The 12988-nt window shown below is 36.6% G+C and overlaps 2 non-coding genes across 2 annotated transcripts; both read left to right on the forward strand.

The window, feature by feature from the left end:
• Positions 1 to 2146: 2146 nt before the first annotated feature.
• Positions 2147 to 2253, forward strand: LOC121207535 (small nucleolar RNA R71). The gene has a single exon (XR_005902611.1). It is a non-coding gene; the product is annotated as a small nucleolar RNA R71 (small nucleolar RNA).
• An 8786-nt stretch (positions 2254 to 11039) lies between these two features.
• Positions 11040 to 11146, forward strand: LOC121208355 (small nucleolar RNA R71). The gene has a single exon (XR_005903337.1). It is a non-coding gene; the product is annotated as a small nucleolar RNA R71 (small nucleolar RNA).
• The last annotated feature ends 1842 nt before the right edge of the window (positions 11147 to 12988 follow it).

Genomic DNA, 12988 nt, shown 5'->3' on the forward strand with positions numbered 1-12988 from the left:
CGTGTGTCTAGGCCGTGTGGGCCACTGTACCTACACAAAAACACTAAAAATAGCTAAAATAAATGAATTAGTGGTGTTAGTGCCCAGGTTACCTCCCGAGAAGCGCTTATTTAGAGTCTAAGCTCGACTTACCTCTCATTCGCATGATTACGGTGGATTGAGGAGTTGAAACTCCTCACTTCTGCTATCAATCCTGTTCTCCTCATAAATTTTAAGTCGAGTAATATTCTCCTTGAAAGTGCCAAATTGAGAATGATTTACCTCGACTGCACCGTATGAGAAAACATTCAGTACCGTGAAGGGAGTCGCTTCGTTTGTATTAAACTCTGAGGTAGCAATTAGGGGGTCCTTTTCATCTAGCAATACTTTATCCTCAGCCTTAAATTTCGCTGTTTCATTCCTGCACTTATCGAGGTGTCGCTTGGATTCATCGTGTGCTTTTGGTTTCTCATTGACATATGTTCGCCATTTATCTAGTTCATCGATCTGAAGCCTTCATTCTTCGTGAGTCTCTCTATTTTTGTTGCATAGATTAGATTGCAGGTCCATCACGTTCTTCCTAGGGGAGTCCTGCAAATGAGGTTTAGTTGCAACATTTTTCAGGTTAATAGAACTTAAACAATCGTCTCGATTACTAGATATTTTAGCAGAATCATTTTAGTAGAATGATGAGCTTAAAGTTTAATCGTGTCATATCCTAAACGAAATATCAATTCACCTGTGCCAACATCAATGATAGTTCTAGCAGTTGCTAAAAAGGGTCTTCTTAAAATGAAAGGCACGTTATTGACCTCTTCCATGTCTAGAACAACAAAATCAATTGGGAATATAAATTTATCGATTTTAACAAGTACGTCTTCAATAATACCCCTAGGAAATCCTATTGCTTTGTCTGCTAATTGAATGCTCATCCTAATTTGTTTGGGTTTCCCAAGACCTAGTTGTTTAAACATTTTATACGGCATGACATTAATACTTGCCCCTAAATCAGCCAAAGCATTGTTAACATTTAGACTACCAATTAAACAAGGGATCGTAAAACTCCCTGGATCTTTCAATTTGTTAGGTAGCTTATTCTGTAGAATGGCTGAGCAAACTGCGTTCAACTCCACATGCGACACTTCATCCAACTTTCGCTTATTTGCTAAAAGCTCCTTTAAAAATTTAACTGCGTTTGGCATCTGCGAAAGAGCTCCAACAAACAGTAAGTTAATATGTAATTTCTTTAATAATTTAAGGAATTTACCAAATTGTTCGTCCCTTGTTGCGGTGGGGTATGGCATACGAGTTTATATTCTCTACTTACCGATTTTTGCTCACTGTGGTCCACCTCATCCTTACCTTTACTTACCACAAGTCCTTGCTTCGGTTCTGGTTCAAGTTCAACTAGCCCTTCTTCCTCTCGAACAGTAATCGTATTAAGTTGCTCCCTTGGGTTAGTTTTAGTATTACTCGGCAAGCTACCTTGTGGTCGCTCGGAAATTAACTTAGCAAGTTGTCCTATTTGAGTTTTGAGCCCTTTAATCGACGCTTGCTGATTTTTAAGGGCTGTCTCAGTATTTTAAAAACAAGTTTCTGACACCAAGATGAATTTCGTTAGTATCTCCTCAAGGTTCCGTTATTTTCCTGCTGGTATGGTGGTTGTTAAAAACTTAAGGGATGTTGTGGCCATTGATTTCCTTGCCCACCCCACGAGAAATTAGTATGGTTCCTCCAACCTGCATTATAAGTGTTACTGTATGGGTTATTTTGAGGTCTAGAATTATTATTACCCATATATTGAAATTGTTCCTCCTTGGTGTTAGGGTTGAAGGTTGGATAATCTGTGTGTACTCTTTCAGTTGAATCACACCTCATCACTGGATGTACCTGAGTAGAACCATAAAAACCGTCAATCTTTTTATTTAAAAGCTCTACATGGTTAGATAGCATAGTAACCACATCAAGGTTGAAAACACCAGCAGCTTTCGTCGGCTTCATTCTCATGACTTGCCACTGATAGTTATTCAGTGACATCTCTTCAATAAATTCATAAGCCTCTTCAAGTGTTTTGTTGTTCAATGTTCCACTGGCGGCTACGTCGATAAGTTGTCTTGTTGAGGGGTTCACACCATTGTAAAAAGTCTGAACCTGCAGCCATAGAGGTAACCGATGGTGAGGGCACCTTCTTAATAAGTCCTTGTATCTCTCCCATGCATCATACAGAGTTTCTAGATCCATCTGCACAAAAGAAAAGATATCATTCCTCAATTTAGCCGTTTTAGCCGGCGGAAAGTATTTTAGTAAAAAAATTTCAGTCATTTGTTCCCAAATTGTGATTGACCCTTGAGGTAACGAGTTCAACAACTTTTTAGCTTTGTTCCTCAATGAGAATAGAAACAACCGAAGGCAAATGGCATCATCATAAATGCCATTGATCTTTAAAGTGTCGCAGAGTTCCAAAAAATTCGCCAAATGAGTGTTTGGATCCTCGTCCTGCAAACCATTAAACTGAACAAACTGTTATATCATTTGAATCATGTTAGGTTTCAGTTCAAAATTATTTACAGCAATAGCAGGTCTAACTATACTAGATTCAGCTCCTATTAAGGTAGGATTAGCATAATCATACATAGCACGAAGAGCTGGATTCTGATTTACTGGGTCTGCAATAGCCACAAGACATAACTGATTATTTTGATTATCAACCATCTCCTCGGTTGTGATTTGAATATCATCCTCTTGTCCTTCCTCTATGTATCGTAGGCTTTACCATATTTCTCTTTGGTTTCTGTGAGCTATGCTTTCGATCTCACTATCAAAAAGTAAAGGTCCTGACGGGTTTCTTCTAGTCATAAACTATAAAAGCCTACCTGAAGTAAATAAAAGAAAATTTAGTAATTTACGCAAAAATAAAATTAAATTGCAATAAAAATAAAAAATGGCTAAAGTAATAAAAATTTAAGTGTTCCTAATATCTTAGTCCCCGGCAACGGCGTCAGAAACTTGATGGTTGTCAAACTAACTATAAATTCGACTAAGGCAAGCACACCTATCGAATAGTAGTATAGTTCTGGTGAGACTGGAAATATCGTATCCACGAGGATTAAAAGTATTAATAATTACTATCTTTTTATTATCTAGCCTAAGAATTAAAGTGTGTTTTTAAACTAAAACTAATTATCTAATTAACTAAGATGACCACAAAGATGAAGTTTGGAAAATGCTTTAGGAAAAACCGATGGAAAAAACAATACCCAAGGAAGAATCCACCCAGAGTTCACTTATTACTTCTGAATTAGACAATTTATTCACTCAACTTAATCCGTAGAAATCCCTAATTTATGTTAATATCTCTCTCGAGACTAAGAACAACTGAGTTTAGGTTCATTAATTGAAATCTCTTTCTAACTAAAACCTCTATTGTCACATTAACTCGATATATGGATTCCCTTATTAGATTTGACTCTAATCCAACAGATTTATGTCGTCCTATCTCTAGGACTGCATTAAACTCCACTTAATTATGAATGATCTACTCTTAAACAGGGACTTTTGCTCCACTGAATAAGCATATCAAAACCTGAATTAATACCCTAGAATATTAAAATAAGAATTTCGAACTCACAATTAAGAATAAGAATAAGTCTTTATCATATGATTCAAATAGTAATAAGATTCGTCACAGGGTTCATCTCCCTTAGGTATTTAGGAAGTTTAGTTCATAATAATAATGGAAAACATCTCAAAGTTTGGAAAACAACAAAACATAAAGAAACCCAAAGAACTTCTAGGAAATTGGATGGAAATCTTCAGTCTTGATATAGATCCTGGCTCCGAGGTGATTCCGATGGCTATTCTCGAGTATTTTCTACCTTCAACTCTGTATGTCGCCCCTAATCCTCTTCTAGGGTGTTTATATAGGCTTTAGAATGCTTCAAAACCCTCAAAAGTGCCCTTTTCCGAATAGAACTAGGCTTGGGCTCGGCAGGGACACGGCCGTGAGCTACGCTCGTGTGAAGGTGCTCAAGCCGTGTGCAATACTAAGTTGGTTCTTAGTTGACACGACCATGACACACGGGTGTGTGGTTTGCCTGTGTGCCTCACACGGGCGTGTGGTTTACCCGTATGGAAGTGTCTGGGCCGTGTGAAACACTGTTTTATGCCCAATTTGTCCGTTTTTGGCCCATTTCTCGCTCCTTTTGCTATCCTAAGCTCTCCTGAGTATAAAATATGAAATTAAAGGATTAGGAGCATCGAATTCACTAAAACCAAGAAAAAATCATTCATAAATATGCCAAGCATGGGGTAAAAATATGTATAAATTACGGTTTTTCAGCATCCAAAATCAAACATCATTTATGGTTCAAAATCATAAACATTCAAAGTAAAAAATTTGTAGAACATATCCTATATACATGCCACATAACCAACTCCAGGACGTTTAAAAGTCTACTGAGTCAGAAGTTGAATAGTGTGAGCTTCGAGGTGATCCAATTGACACAATTCGAAAATTGACCATTGCAGAAACATAAAACAAAATAAAGTAATCATTATGAATGCTTAGTAAGTTCATTGGTATTTAAATGGTATCTTACATCAATTCATAACTAAACATATCAAAATAACTACTTTAACTCAATTTCCTTTTATAACATTTACAACAACAAGGTGAGCTCATCAAATATTCAATTCAAGTAACATTTCACATTTACATGCAATTTCGATTCAATATCGTTCAACAAAGTACGCAACTATATATCATTAACATTAATTCATCATCGTATAAACATATCACATCCAATTACATATTATCAACTTGTCATTTTTTCTTTTCTTTAACCATTTAACTCAATGTAGTAAATTGGACGGATATGGATACAAAAGGTAACTACACCACACCAGGGCACCGAAGTGCAAGGCCCTAGGCACAGATATAATATAACAGTACATCCCTCCACCACACCAAAGTCTCCATAAAGACATAACTCAGTAATCCACATCAAATGCAAGATTCTGATAACTAGTGAATTCTCTGTACATCAGTATACCATGTACCATCTCTTTTGTAAATCCTGTACAATGCACAAATAACCCTATTGGCATGCCAATTTTATCCAATCTTGATATTTACCACACCATATTAATTCTTTACAATTTAGCCCATTTCTCACCTTTTTGTACCAATTTGCATAAAATTCAAAGTACAATCACAAAATATAAATTCATAATTCAAATGCATACATTACATTTATTTATATATATATCATACCATATGACCTTACCTAATTTGAAATTTTCTCTTTTCTTCAATTATCCACTAGTTAGTTCGAATCTTGATCTATATGGTATTCATTTCAATTTATCAATTTCAAACACCTTGTACCATCTTATTTCATGCATATGACGATATAATTTCACTTTTCTAAAATTCCCTAAAATTTTGCATTTTATTTGGTACGTGATTTCATGACAGGTTTTAAGTATTTATAATTAATCGTTCTTGGAACTAACTATTATCACAATGAAGGCAAGTATACCTATCGAATAGTAGTATAGCTTTAGCAAGACCGGATTGTCGAACCCAAAGGAACCAAGAGTACTAGTAATTACTTTTTTTTATTATCTAACCTAAAAAATTAAGGGAGTTGTTTATTTAGACTAATTAATTAAACTAAGTGTGCACAGAGAGAAAATTGGGAAAAAGCTTTTGGGAAAACTCGATTGATTAAGACAATACCCAAGGAAAAATCCACTTAGACTTCACTTGTTATTTGACTCTAAATCAGACGATTTATTCATTTGACTTGATCTGTAGAAATCCCTAAGTTATATTATTATCTCTCTCGAGACTAATAACGTCTAACCCTAGGTTGATTAATTGAAATCTCTTTCTAATTAACGCCCTAGTGTTGCATTAACTCGATCTATGGATCCCCTTATTAGGTTTCACCCTAATCCGGCAAAATCTTATCACCCTATCTCTAGGCGTGCAATCAACTCCACTTAATTACGACAAAATTACTCTTAGACGGGGTCTATTCTTCCTCTGAATAAGAGCATTAACTTGAATCAATATACTGAAATATTAAAACAAGAATTAAGAACACATAATTAAGAACAAGTCAAATTTATCATACAATTCAGATAATAATAACAAGTTCCGTCTTAGGTTTCATTCCCATCAGGTATTTAGGGGATTTAGTTCATAATTATAAAAGAAAACATCTCAGAAGAATAATGAATACAAATCATAAAGAAAACCCAAAACCCTGAATGGAAATTTAAGGGAGATCTTCAATCTTGACGATGAACTCGACTTCTGAGATGGACCAATCGGCTTCCCTTGAGTAATTCCTTCCCTCCTACTCCGCGTGCGTCTTCTAAGTGCCTCCTCAGGTGTTTAAATAGGCTTTAGAATGCCTAAGAGCCCTCAAAAGTGGCCTTTTTCCGAATAGGACTATACTTGGGCTCGGCAGGGACACGCCCGTGTGCCACTCTTGTGTGCGATTACTCCAGCCCGTGGTTAAGGCTGTTGAATAGGCACGGGCTTGTAGTCTACCCGTGTAAGTCGTGCTTTGGTCTTGCCAAATGGACACAACCATGTGACACGCCCGTGTGAGGAATTCCAGACCATGTTGATTTCCCATGTGGGTTCATTTTCTCTATTTTCAACCCATTTCTCGCTCTTTTTACTCTCATATGCTCACCTAAGTATAAAACGTGAAATTAAAGAATTAGGAGCATTAAATTCACCAAATTTAAGGAGAATTCATCTATAAATGTGCTAAGCATGAGATAAAAATATGTATAAACTATGGTTTATCAAATACTCCCACACTTAAGCATTTGCTTGTCCCCAAGCAAAATCTTCAACTCACAATCAAAATAAATTCTTCTCAATTTATAATCCCTATCAATAATATCTCAAAATTATCCATAAGTTATCATACATTGAAAATTCAACTAAAAGTACACCAAAGTTTCAAACACTTCAAGTTAAGCATTTTTTCATGAAAACATAGGTGTCCCCCCTCATCTAAGTAATCACCTTTGATCAAAATATCACAGAGTTTAACATCCTCACTAAAGGTTCACTCAAATCACTCGAAGTGTTTAAGGGGATCAAATAAAGCACTCATTAGTCAAAATGAAAAGTTATTACCATAGGCTTGCTTGAAAATTAAATCTCCACCACTATATATTCAGATGGCACATCAATCAAAAAGGTCTTTAGAGGGTTGTAGTGTGGCTTTGGTTAAGCGGTGTGGTCACAAGCTGAAAGAAAAGGTCAGAATCGAGATTGAATTGAAAAATTACTTATCTAGAAAAATAATTAGTCATCAATTGAATATAAGTGAGCTTCTTCTCAGAATATAGAATTAACACTTGAGCTCAAAAACGACGAATTACTACTAAAATGTATGTATGTATGTATTGTATTTTTTTCACAAGATAAATAACATAGAAATTTGAAGAATAAAACATAGCTAAGCAATTAATTAAAATAAAATATCAACAAAAATAGGGATCAAATTAGGGGATTTCAATAATAATAGGTTATGGGTTAATATTGAGGGTAAATCAATTAATGGCTTGTTAGGCTCAAAAGGGTTTACTAAGTGTTAATTATGAAGGTAGGCTTTTATGGAGTGAGTGGGTTAAACCTAAGTGCCTTTATCATCTCGACTTATCAAATCAAATGGTGTGGTCTTGACATGCATAATCAAGCAAGTTCTAGAATAACAAATCAACACTGACGTACTGAAAGCAACAATAAAAGTGATCATGAAAGAAATAGATGCTCTAAAGGCTCAAGATCTCACAAAAATTATAGTTGTTTGATGTTTAAACCTGTGAATTTCAACTCAAGATAATACCTAAACTTGGGGAAAGCAATTTAAAAGTTTTAAATTCTCAAAAATCCACTTATCATCTTTGATTCTCTAATATCTTAAAGTTTAAACGATCAATGCATAAATGCCTATGTTTTAATTCAAGACATATCGATAAAAATCATAACTTAATCAAAATTCATTCTAATAGTGGTATGAGAAGATCACATGAGAACGAGACAACATTCAGGGATTTCTGATAATGATATAAAAGACCCCTATACTGAAGATGTACATTGCTCCCAATGTACAAAGTTAGATTCATGACGATATAGATATAAGATCATAAGACAGAGAGAGAAGTGAAACTTCCTGAATGATGAATGGACTCCTTGAAATGGAGTTATGGAGAATAATCGGCCAATGGCAATGATAAGATTGGAGGCGGATATTCCGGTGGTGGTAGAGGTTGGGTTCCACAACCACTGTGTCCATCGAAGAGGTTATCGTGGTGGTCGGCCAGGACATGGCAGTCGTGGAGAACCTTTTCCAGTGGAGTATCAAGTTCCTAAGTGATGGTTAGCTTTGGAGCTCTTTATAACTATGATAGAATAAGGAAAGAAGCATAATTACTCGTAAAGAAATAGCCGAATAAAAATTATAAAATCGCAAGATAAAGTAGTATTAAAAGGAAATAAAAAGTAATTTCAAAATAGAAAGATAAAAATAAAATAAATATAGGTGTTTATAAAGAGATTGGGGCACACGGGCGTGCCCTATTTCAGCCCGTGCGTTTCGTGGTTTTTGAAATTGAGCACATTGGTGTACACAGCCATGGTGCACAGCCGTGTCAATCTTCGTTCACTTCTTCCACGCCCGTGTATGCAGGTGCACGCCCGTGTTACTTTGACAGGCACGACCACGATCGGTGGGCACGGTCGTGTCTCACACTCATGTTACTTTGGCAGGATTGCCCACGGCCATGTCGCACAGCCGTGGCAACTTATCGATTCCTGTGTTGAGGAAACGTTTTTGCCCTATTTTCACACGTCCGTATTGCACAGCCTTGTCTCCTCTCGTAGTGTTAACACGGTCTAAGGCATGCCCGTGTGCCCGGCCGCGTGGATTAGAAAACCTGTGGTTCAATGACTTAGTTAATGATTAGATGTTAAAAACTAAAATTTTAAAGAGGTAAACATCGTTAGTGCTCGGTTGCCTCTTGAAAAGTGCTTATTTATAGTTTAAGCTCGACTTACCTCTCTTGTTGCGTGATCATAATGGTTCGAGGAGTTTACACTCCTCATCCCTACTATCAGTTTTATCAACATAAGGTTTAAGACGAGTACTATTTACCTTGAACGTGCCAAATTTGGGATGAATTACCTCGACTATACCGTATAGAAAAATGCTAAGTACCGTAAGAGGGATTTCTTTATTCGGTTCAGAAGTGATAATACAAGGGTCTGCTGTGTCTAATAGCACTTTGTCTCCAACTTTAAGTTGACTTGGGGAAAAATTTAGCTTTTCATGGCGTGGTTTTGGTTTATCGTGTGTTTTCGGTTTATGTGTCCGTCATTCATCTAGTTCCTCGATTTGTAGCCCTCCTTCTTCATAGATAGGTCCTTTATTGTTGCTTGAACATGGCTCATGTATATTCTTCGAACCTATTTCCTGCAAAGTAGGTTGCACCTCATGGTTAGTTTTAGTAGGATGATTTACACCACCACATTCAATTTTCGATGTATTACTCGAATTCCGAGCTTGAAGGGTGATTATTTCGTCTCCCATACGAAGCGTGAGTTCACCTGTGCCAACATCAATTATTGTTCTAGCAGTTACTAAAAAGGGCCTCCCTAAAATTAAAGGAACGTTACTATCCTCTTCTATGTTTAAAACAACGAAATCAACTAGGAATATAAATTTGTTAATTTTAACGAGTACATCTTTAATAATCCCCCAAGGAAATCTGATTGTTTTATCGGCTAATTGAATATTCATCCTAGTTTGTTTGGGTTTCCCAAGACCTAGTTGCTTAAACATTTTATAAGGCATGACATTGATACTAGCCCCTAAATCAGCCAAAACATTATTAACATTTAAGCTACCAATTAAACAGGGAATCGTAAAACTCCCTGGATCTTTTAATTTGTTGGCCAGCTTACTCTGTAGTATGGCTGAGCAAACCGCATTTAGCTCCACATACGACGCCTCATCCAACTTCCGCTTGTTTATTAAAAGCTCCTTCAGGAATTTAACTGCGTTTGGCATCTGCAAAAGAGCTTCAATAAACGGTAAGTTAATATGTAACTTCTTTAATAATTTAAGGAATTTACTGAATTGTTCTTCTGTGTGGTCTTTCCTTGTCGCGTTTGGGTATGGCACACGAGGTTTGTATTCTTTACTTACCGATTTCTGGTCATTGTGGTCCACCTTACCTTTACATGTCTTTACCACAGATTTTTGCCTCGGTTCTGGTTCAAGTGCGACTAACCCTTCCTCATCTTGAATGGTAATTGCATTGATTTGCTCCATTGGGTTAGATTCAGTGTTACTCTGTAGGCTACCTTGTGGTCGTTCAGATATAATTTAGCGAGCTGACCTACCTGAGTTTCTAGCCCTTGGATCGACGTTTGTTGATTTTTAAGTGTTGTCTCAGTATTCTGAAAACGAGTTTTTGATACAGATATGAATTTTGTTAGCATCTCTTCAAGGTTCAGTTTTTTCTCTTGTTGGTAGGGTGGTTGTTAGAAGCCTGGAGGTGGTGGTGGTCTTTGATTTCCTAGGCCTCCTCATGAGAAATTTGGGTGGTTCCTCCAACCGGCATTGTAAGTATTACTATAAGGATTATTTTGAGATCGAGAATTATTACCCATGTAATTTAACTGCTCGTTCTCCATGTTGTGGCCATAGGGTGGGTATTCTGAATTGGTTGATCCACCTCCATGCTTCGCACTGCATTACTAGGTGAACCTGTGAAGAACCAAGAAAACCGTCAATTTTTCTATTCAAAAGTTCTACCTAATTAGAGAGCATGGTGACTGAATCGACGTTAAAAACGCCGGTATGACTTGCCACTGATAATTATTCAGTAACATCTCTTCTATAAATTCATAAGCATCCTCCGGTGTCTTGTTATTGATAGTTCCTCCTGCAGCTGCGTCAATTATTTATCTAGTTGAAGGATTCAGGCCATTGTGAAACGTTTGAACTTGTAGCCAGAGTGGTAACCCATGGTGAGGGCACCTTCTCAACGGGTCCTTGTATCTCTCCCATGCATCGTAGAGTGTTTCTAAATCCATCTGCACAAAAGAAGAGATATCATTACGTAATTTAGCTGTTTTAGCCAGCGGAAAATATTTTAATAAAAACTTTTCGGTCATTTGTTCCCAAGTAGTGATTGACCCTCGTAGTAACGAGTTCAACCACTGTTTAGCTTTGTTCCTCGATGAAAAAGGGAATGACCGAAGGCGAATGGCATCATTAGAAACGCCATTGATTTTAAAAGTGTTGCAAACTCTAAGAAATTTGCTAAGTGAGTGTTGGGATCCTCGTCCTGCAAACTATCAAACTGAACAAACTGTTGGATCATTTGAATGGTGTTAGGTTTTAGTTCAAAATTATTTGCAACAATAGCAGGCCTAACTATGCTCGATTCAGTTCCTGTTAAAGAAGGTTTAGCATAATCATAAATAGTAGTGGAGCAGGATTCTGATTAACAGCAATTGCAGGAGGTAGCGGATTTTCTTGGTTTTCAGCCATCTCATTGGTTGTGGTTGAAATATCGTCCCCTTGCTCTTCTTCTGTATATCTTAAGCTTTGTCTTATTTCTCTTCGATTTCTACGAGCTGTGCGATCGATCTCACTATCAAACAGTAATGGTCCCGACGGGTTTCTTCTATTCATACACTATAAAAACCTGCTAGGAACGAATAAAAGAAAAATTAGAAAAGAAAATAAAAATTTAAATTGCAAATAAAGTAAAATGGCTAAAGTAATAAAAATTGAGTGTTCCTAATATCTTAGTTCCCCGGCAACGGCGCCAAAAACTTGGTACGTGATATTCGTGACAGGTTTTAAGTATTTATAATTAATCGTTCTTGGAGCTAACTATTATCACGATGAAGGCAAGTGTACATATCGAATAGTAGTATAGCTTTAGCAAGACCGGATTGTCGAGCCCAAAGGAACCAAGAATACTAGTAATTACTTTCTTTTTATTATCTAACCTAAAAAATGAAGGGATTTGTTTATCTAGACTAATTAACTAAACTAAGGGTGTGTAGAGAGAAAATTGGGAAAAAGCTTTTGGGAAAACTTGATTGATTAAGACAATACCCAAGGAAAAATCAACATAGACTTCACTTGTTATTTGATTCTGAATTAGACGATTTATTCATTTGACTTGATCCGTAGAAATCCATAAGTTATATTATTATCTCTCACGAGACTAATAACGTCTAACCCTAGGTTGATTAATTGAAATATCTTTCTAATTAACGCCCTAGTGTTGCATTAACTCAATCTATGGATCCCCTTATTAGGTTTCACCCTAATCCGGCAAAATTTGAACACCCTATCTCTAGGCGTGCAATCAACTCCACTTAATTATGACAAAATTACTCTTAGACAGGGTCTATTCCTCCTCTGAATAAGAGCATTAACTTGAATCAATATCCTAAAATATTAAAACAAGAATTAAGAACACATAATTAAAAACAAATCAAATATTTATCATACAATTCAAATAATAATAACAATATCCGTCTTAGGTTTTATTCCCATCAGGTATTTAGGGGATTTAGTTCATAATTATAAAAGAAAACATCTCAGAAGAATAATGAATACAAATCATAAAGAAAACCCAAAACCTATGAATGGAAATTGAAGGGAGATCTTTAGTCTTGACGATGAACTCGGCTTCTGATATGGACCAATCGGCTTCCCTTGAGTAATTCCTTGCCTCCTACTCCGCGTGTGTCTTCTAAGTGCCTCCTCAGGTGTTTAAATAGGCTTTAGAATACCTAAGAGCCCTCAAAAGTGGCCTTTTCCGAATAGGACTATACTTGGGCTCGGCAGGGACCCGCCCGTGTGCCACCTCAGTGTGTGATTACTCCAGCCCGTGGTCAAGGCTGTTGAATTGGCACGGGCGTGTAGTCTACCGGTTTAAGTCCTAC

This window comes from Gossypium hirsutum, chromosome A01 (genome assembly GCF_007990345.1).
Source record: "Gossypium hirsutum isolate 1008001.06 chromosome A01, Gossypium_hirsutum_v2.1, whole genome shotgun sequence".
Classification (NCBI taxonomy): domain Eukaryota; kingdom Viridiplantae; phylum Streptophyta; class Magnoliopsida; order Malvales; family Malvaceae; genus Gossypium; species Gossypium hirsutum.